The following is a 6000-nucleotide window of genomic DNA, read 5'->3' on the forward strand; positions in this document are numbered from 1 at the left end:
CCCACCTTCTCCCTACCCACATGTAAACATGTGATTCAAGCAGTAACATGTTTTTATGTAAACATGATAGTTAACATCCCTAGTTCAGACAATCCCTTCACAGACAATACATTATGCCAGAATAGAGCTGAAATTACCTCTTTTGCCAACTAAGGACCATTGTGGCATCAGAACAGTGGAAGTGGCTCACTGTACCAATCAGTAGGAGATCAGAAGAAAGCCGAGGCTGCTTTTTTCTACAGCAATATTCCTGCAGAACCTGGTTACAGAGAATAGGATATGGTGTGGCCCAGGCCACCCCTTCCCATGGATCCCCGTGGCTGGAAACTGGGATACTACATATCGTGTAACAGAACAGTTTTGTAACCACATGAAATCTTATCAGTTACATAACTATTCAATAGTCCCCAGGGGACAGAGCTGGCAAGCAGAGCACTGCCAATCCCGCTCCCAGAGAGCCCCCTGCAGCCCCACACTGCTGCCTCTATATCAGAGGCAGCAGCATGGGGTAGCAGGTGGGAGCTGGTTCATGAGGGGAACCAATTTAAAAAAATCAGCCCTCCAAGCAGAAGGACTGCCTGCCACCCCACTGCCTCTGATACAGAGGCAGCAGTGTGGGGTAACAACAGCCTGTGTCCGCAGGGAGTCCAAGCTCCCCATGGACGGAGGCTGCTCTGTCCACAGCGCGCTCAGGCCCGCCACGGAAAGAGGCTGCTTAGCAGCAGCCCTTCCTGTGTCCCCCCCGCACTGCTGCCTCTGATAGAGGCAGCAATGTGGGGGTAAGGAGAAGGGGGTCAAGCGGCACTGGGGAGAGCCAGCTTTTAAGGAGGTAGCTTGGGGGGGGAGGCAAGTCCAGGAGAACCAATACGCACAGGGAGCAGGCTTGAAAGCCAGCTCCCTGCATGTATTTGCTCTAGGCTGCCCTCCCCCCCATCCTCAACACTGCTGCCTCTCTATGTGTATGTCTACACTACCACCCTAGTTCGAACTAGGGTGGTTAATGTAGGCAACCGGAGTTGCAAATGAAGCCTGGGATTTGAATTTCCCAGGCTTCATTTGCATATTGCCGGGCGCCACCATTTTTAAATGTCCGCTAGTTCGGACTCCGTGCCTGCGGCTACACACGGCACGAAGTAGGTAGTTCGGATTAGGCTTCTGAGGTGTACCGGTAGTTCGGAATAGGAAGCCTAATCCGAACTACCTAGTTCGAACTAGGGTGGTAGTGTAGACATACCCTATCAGAGGTAGCAGTGCGGGGTGGAGGGGCAGGCAGATCTAGTGCTTGTAGAGAGCCAGCTTTTAAGCCTGCCTCTCACAGGCATCGGCTCCCACTCCCCACCCCTTGCAGTCTCTGATACAGAGACAGCAAGGGGTTGGGGAAATGAGTGAAGTTGATGAGCTCAGTTAATTGTATAATCATCCCTAGTGGAAATGGCAAACCGGAACCATGAGAACGGTGAGGTTCTGTGGCTACAGAGCTGTTAGGTAAACAAAGTGGCACGGATCCACTAGCAGCTTTTCCAAAGCAGGCCTGCAGCTATTTTGAGAAACACTGGTACATGGGGAATGATAGACAGAGTGGGGCACACTGGGCTAATAGAGAGGGGGAATCATACAGACAGATTCAGAAGGGCTAGTGGAGGACCAGACTGGAGCAGGGACTGACCGGGAGTGGGGGTGCAGAGCTACATGAGAATAGGAGGACGGAGGAAGGGCCACTTTAGGATGAGTAGGGGGTACAGGAACGCATGGGGATGCAGAGGCACAAGCGGATAGGAGAAAAGAGTTGCAGGACGTGGGAATTGGACAGATGTTCCTGGCTGAATGGGAGAGGCTACAGACCAGGCAGTATCTGCATGGGACAGGCTCCCCAACAATCCCCTTTCCCCCAAAAAAACCTGTTTCATACTTCCCCCACTCACACCCAGGCTCCTTCCCAACAATAACTACTCTCTCTCAGCTCCTCCATTACCCTTAACTCTCCCAAGCTTTTGCATTGCTTCTGCAGGGTGAGAGCAATACATTTCTATATTGTATCTTAAATGTATTAATATGCCTAGTAAGGACTCTATCAAAAATATGTTCTGAATTTTTTTCTGCATGGTTAAAAATGTATTTTTTGACAGGTATGTTGAAATAAATTACCAAAATAATTAGAACTAGAGTGTTTATATTGTATTATTCTGACAAGTAAAATATGTAGAACAAAACTATTGTATGCAGAATTTTCAATTTTTGGTGCAGAGTTCCCCCAGAAGAAAATGAAAATGATTGTCATATTTTGTCTGCCTAGCATAGAGACAATCTAAGAAATACTAGGATACGGACATTAAACTGAGACAATTAAGTAATAAAACTGATACTCTCCTGAACTATTGGAAAAATTATTTCTCTGGAGAAAAAAAGGAGGATATTAAATGTACAAATATTTCTGCAATAGATGAGATGTTGATAATAGCAAAATTTCTTTATTCTGATATACTATACTACATATTAGTACACACAAGTACAAATAAAGATAAAAGCCTGTGTTTATTTAATGTGCAATAAAGAGTCAAAAGCATAATGTCTTGAAGAATTCTGCTACTATACAATTTAGATTTGATGGCGATAGGGGTATTTTTTAAACAGCAAATTTTACATACAATAATTTTGATCTAGTGGCTCTCTGGACCGTATTTTTTTTTTTTAAGAGAGAAATTACTATCCTCTTAAAACAGTTGTTTTACATTTTTTGTCATGTGCTGGAGCCCTAAAAATTTTCAAATGGTAGTCCAGCCCCTTTTGGAAATCTTAGGTGATCTGCAGATCCCAAGTTGAAAACCACTGCTTTAGAACATGAAAATAGCTACTATATGAAGTGCCAAGGAAGCCTGTTTTCCTCTCCTCCTGCAGCAGAAAGTAACTACTCCTTCAAAGAAATGTTAGGCTAAAAGGTTTGCTTCTAAATCTCCAATCGGCTGTCAGAGTTGTAGTGACTTGACAAATACAGCTGGCGCATTTAATAAACACGAGCCTAATTCCTCGCCATTGGAAGCGAGGGAAGGCAGGGGAGAGGTACCCAGCGAACAAAGGCAAAGCACAAGGCAAGCGACCCTGCGGGCGCTCCCGGCACTCGCTGGCACCCGGGGTTAAGGGATCAGTTTCCCAAGCCTGAGAAAAACGGCGGAAACAGAAAGTGGCGCCCGCACCGCAGGCTACCTGGCCCGCCCGCGGCGCGGCCGCCGCTGAACTGAGGCGGCTCCCGACAGGCGATAACGCCGCCGAGACCCCCCCCCCCCCCAGTGGGGCCCGTCCCCTGCGCTTCCCGCCGCTGCGGGGCGGGGGCAGAGCTCGTAGCGCGCCAGGCCCCGCCCGCTCGCCTGGAACAGCGCCGCTCTCGGAGCCCCGCGGCCCAAAGCGCGCGCGAGGCAAGAGCCACACACGGGGGGTCTCGCGCCCGGCGGGGGGGGGGGGGGTCTCCGCCTTCCCTGGTTTCTCCCGCCTCGCGCCGGCGGCCCGGCCGCACCAAGCGCTAACCACAAACCCCGCCCGCAACAAACTGCGCGAGGCCGCCGGCGCGTTGGCGGGACCGAAAGGGCCCCCTGCGCCACCCCACCCCCCCCCTCCGTGGCCCGAGTAGCCGATCCCGGCCACTGCCGCTGCGCCGCTCCCTTACCGCAGCTCGGCGGCCATTTCCCGTCGCCGTGAGAGAAAGGACTGGAAGGGGAAACCATAGAGAAGAGAAAGGGACGGCTGCTGCTGCGCGAGACTATAGACCTACGTCACTTCCGCTCCAAGAACGGAAAAGTCGCAAACCCAGTAGCCACCCCTTTCCCCCCCCCCCCATGTTGGTCTTGGGCGAAGCGTGCGTCTTTGCCACAGGTAAAATGGCGACCAGTGCTTCCGGGTTAGTCAGGTGACGGTAGACTCAGTCACATGACACCCGCGACCCTGTTCTTCGGGATCTAAGAAAGCGAGTGACCAGAAAGGGAGGGGCCACACCCCCGCGTGGCGCCCCGCAGGCCCGGGCATTCCATAGCGCCAGCTCGTGCCCTCGCCGCCTCCTCGCTGAGAGTGACAGCTGGGGAAGGCCCCTTCTGCAGCATCCCCTCCCCCGCGCCGTGACCCGCAGGGGGAAGGGCCCCTGCAGCCCCTAGCAGAGTCGGTTACCTGCAGGCGGAAGGTTGCGCCCGTGCACAGGAAGCTATGCAAAGGTGTTCGCTGTAAAGCGGAGCACAGCCCCGGATCAGCCCTCGCTCCGACTGATCCTTTTCTGCAGGAAGGAAAACGGTCTCTTAACAACAGCGCTTTACTGCAATAGCTTTTGCAGCAGACGTGCGCATAGGGCTTTGGTGCAATACCTCACTGTCTTATCTGATAAGAGACAGCAGCAGAGAATTTATCTTAATGCTTCCAGCACTGCCACCCCAACAAAAAGTGGGGGTGTTCACTATAATCCTGCAATGTAGGTAATGCAGGCACAGGTTACAGTAGGGAGTACATAATAAAATAACACTAACTTGAAGGGGTTTTTTTGCTTTTAATATTTAATTCCTCTCTACAGTAAAAAGTTCTCTCGCTTTCTCTCTTCACCTAGCCTTCTTTCTGCACTAACTCGGGATATTAAAAAGTATCTTCCGTCTTCTCTCAAAGGTCTTATAGGCAGGTTATGTTTTATATGGATTTACAAGGGCTCATCCAAGTTCATGATGCATAGAAGTAGAGTTTCAGAAGGGTAGCCACTAGACTAGCAGGAAACAGGAAAAACTTAAAAGTAGAATTGTTCAGATTGAAGGAATATTCTGTGTGTTGGATGGGCTCCTTCATATATTCACATTTCCAAAGCTAAAAGGGAAGTATCACTCTCAGAGTCTATGGTCAAAACCCTTATGAGGACTAAGAGCAGTGTCGACCTATCATATCATACCTTCTCTATCAGCTTCTTGGGATATGAACACTATTTTTCATTATTCACTATTTTTCCCCTCCTCCCAATCAGCTATTTATTTTGGACCTGGACTTTTAATACTCCATTGATCTGAAGAAGTGGGTTGTACCCATGAAAGCTCATGATACCATCTACATGTTTTGTTAGTCTTTAAGGTGCTGCTGGATTATTTGTTTTTTAAGTTTTTCTAGTTACAGACTAACTTGGCTACCTTTCTGAAGCTTTTATAACATATCATGACAGGCTGAATTGCAAAATTACAATATGATAGAGTCCCACTCCCACAGATATTTAAGAGCACAAAGATTGGATTTCACTCCTTTTATTGAAACCAGTGTAAAGCCGGACCATCTCTATTGAAATGAGTGGAGTTACTCCAAGTTTACTCCATCATAAGAGACAGCAACATTTGAATTTGAGCTGTGTAACGTTTAGTTCTTGTACCAAAGCCTGACACTAATCCTTCCAATTACATCATTTCACATGGATTTTATTTAGTTTCACAAACCAAGTGGTATTAAGCTGTGTCAGTCCTTGGACTGGATGCTTAGGGAAAGAAGTAAAGATAATTCAGTAGAGGGCGCTCCTTCATCTAAGCACTCAATGAATAACTCTTCTTGCTTCCAGAGCAGTGTTTCTCAACCTTTTTTATAAAGTACCCCTTTTAAAAAAAATTATAAGTATATTCAGTACCTACAGTTTTCAGGCAACATTTTTTTCTACCATTGCAACACATTTGTTTAAAGAAGTAAATCGTAGCTGTGCGGGCGATGAAATTTTTGGGTGTAAAAAGTACAAAAATAATAAAGCGCTGTAAGACTTAAAATAAAAATTCAGTTTTCTTCAAATTTCAGTTGTGTTGACGTACCCCCCTAACTTCTCTCGAGTACCTCTAAGGATACTCGTACCACTGGTTGAAAAACACTGCACACTAGGGCTACGTCTAGACTGGCGTGATTTTCCGCAAATGCTTTTAACGGAAAAGTTTTCCGTTAAAAGCACTTGCGGAAAAGAGCGTCTAGATTGGCACAGACGCTTTTCCACAAAAGCACTTTTTGCAGGAAAGCGTC

The 6000-nt window shown here is 48.1% G+C and overlaps 1 protein-coding gene across 10 annotated transcripts in view; it reads right to left on the reverse strand.

The window, feature by feature from the left end:
- The window catches only part of BCLAF1 (BCL2 associated transcription factor 1), a 32581-nt gene extending 28281 nt beyond the window's left edge, over nt 1-4300 (reverse strand). For 5 of the 10 annotated variants that reach the window (XR_012902684.2, XM_075924245.2, XM_075924246.2 and 2 more), the window contains exon 1: nt 3659-3816. The gene's annotated coding sequence lies outside the window, so the exon portion shown is untranslated. Of the gene's footprint in view, nt 1-137; nt 260-3658; nt 3817-4152 lie in introns of those variants that run through there. The other 5 variants (XR_012902683.2, XM_075924248.2, XM_075924243.2 and 2 more) reach the window with 3 other exon arrangements.
- Between the last annotated feature and the right edge of the window lie 1700 nt (nt 4301-6000).

This window comes from Pelodiscus sinensis, chromosome 3 (genome assembly GCF_052426305.1).
Source record: "Pelodiscus sinensis isolate ZL-2025 chromosome 3, ASM5242630v1, whole genome shotgun sequence".
Taxonomy (NCBI): Eukaryota; Metazoa; Chordata; order Testudines; family Trionychidae; genus Pelodiscus; species Pelodiscus sinensis.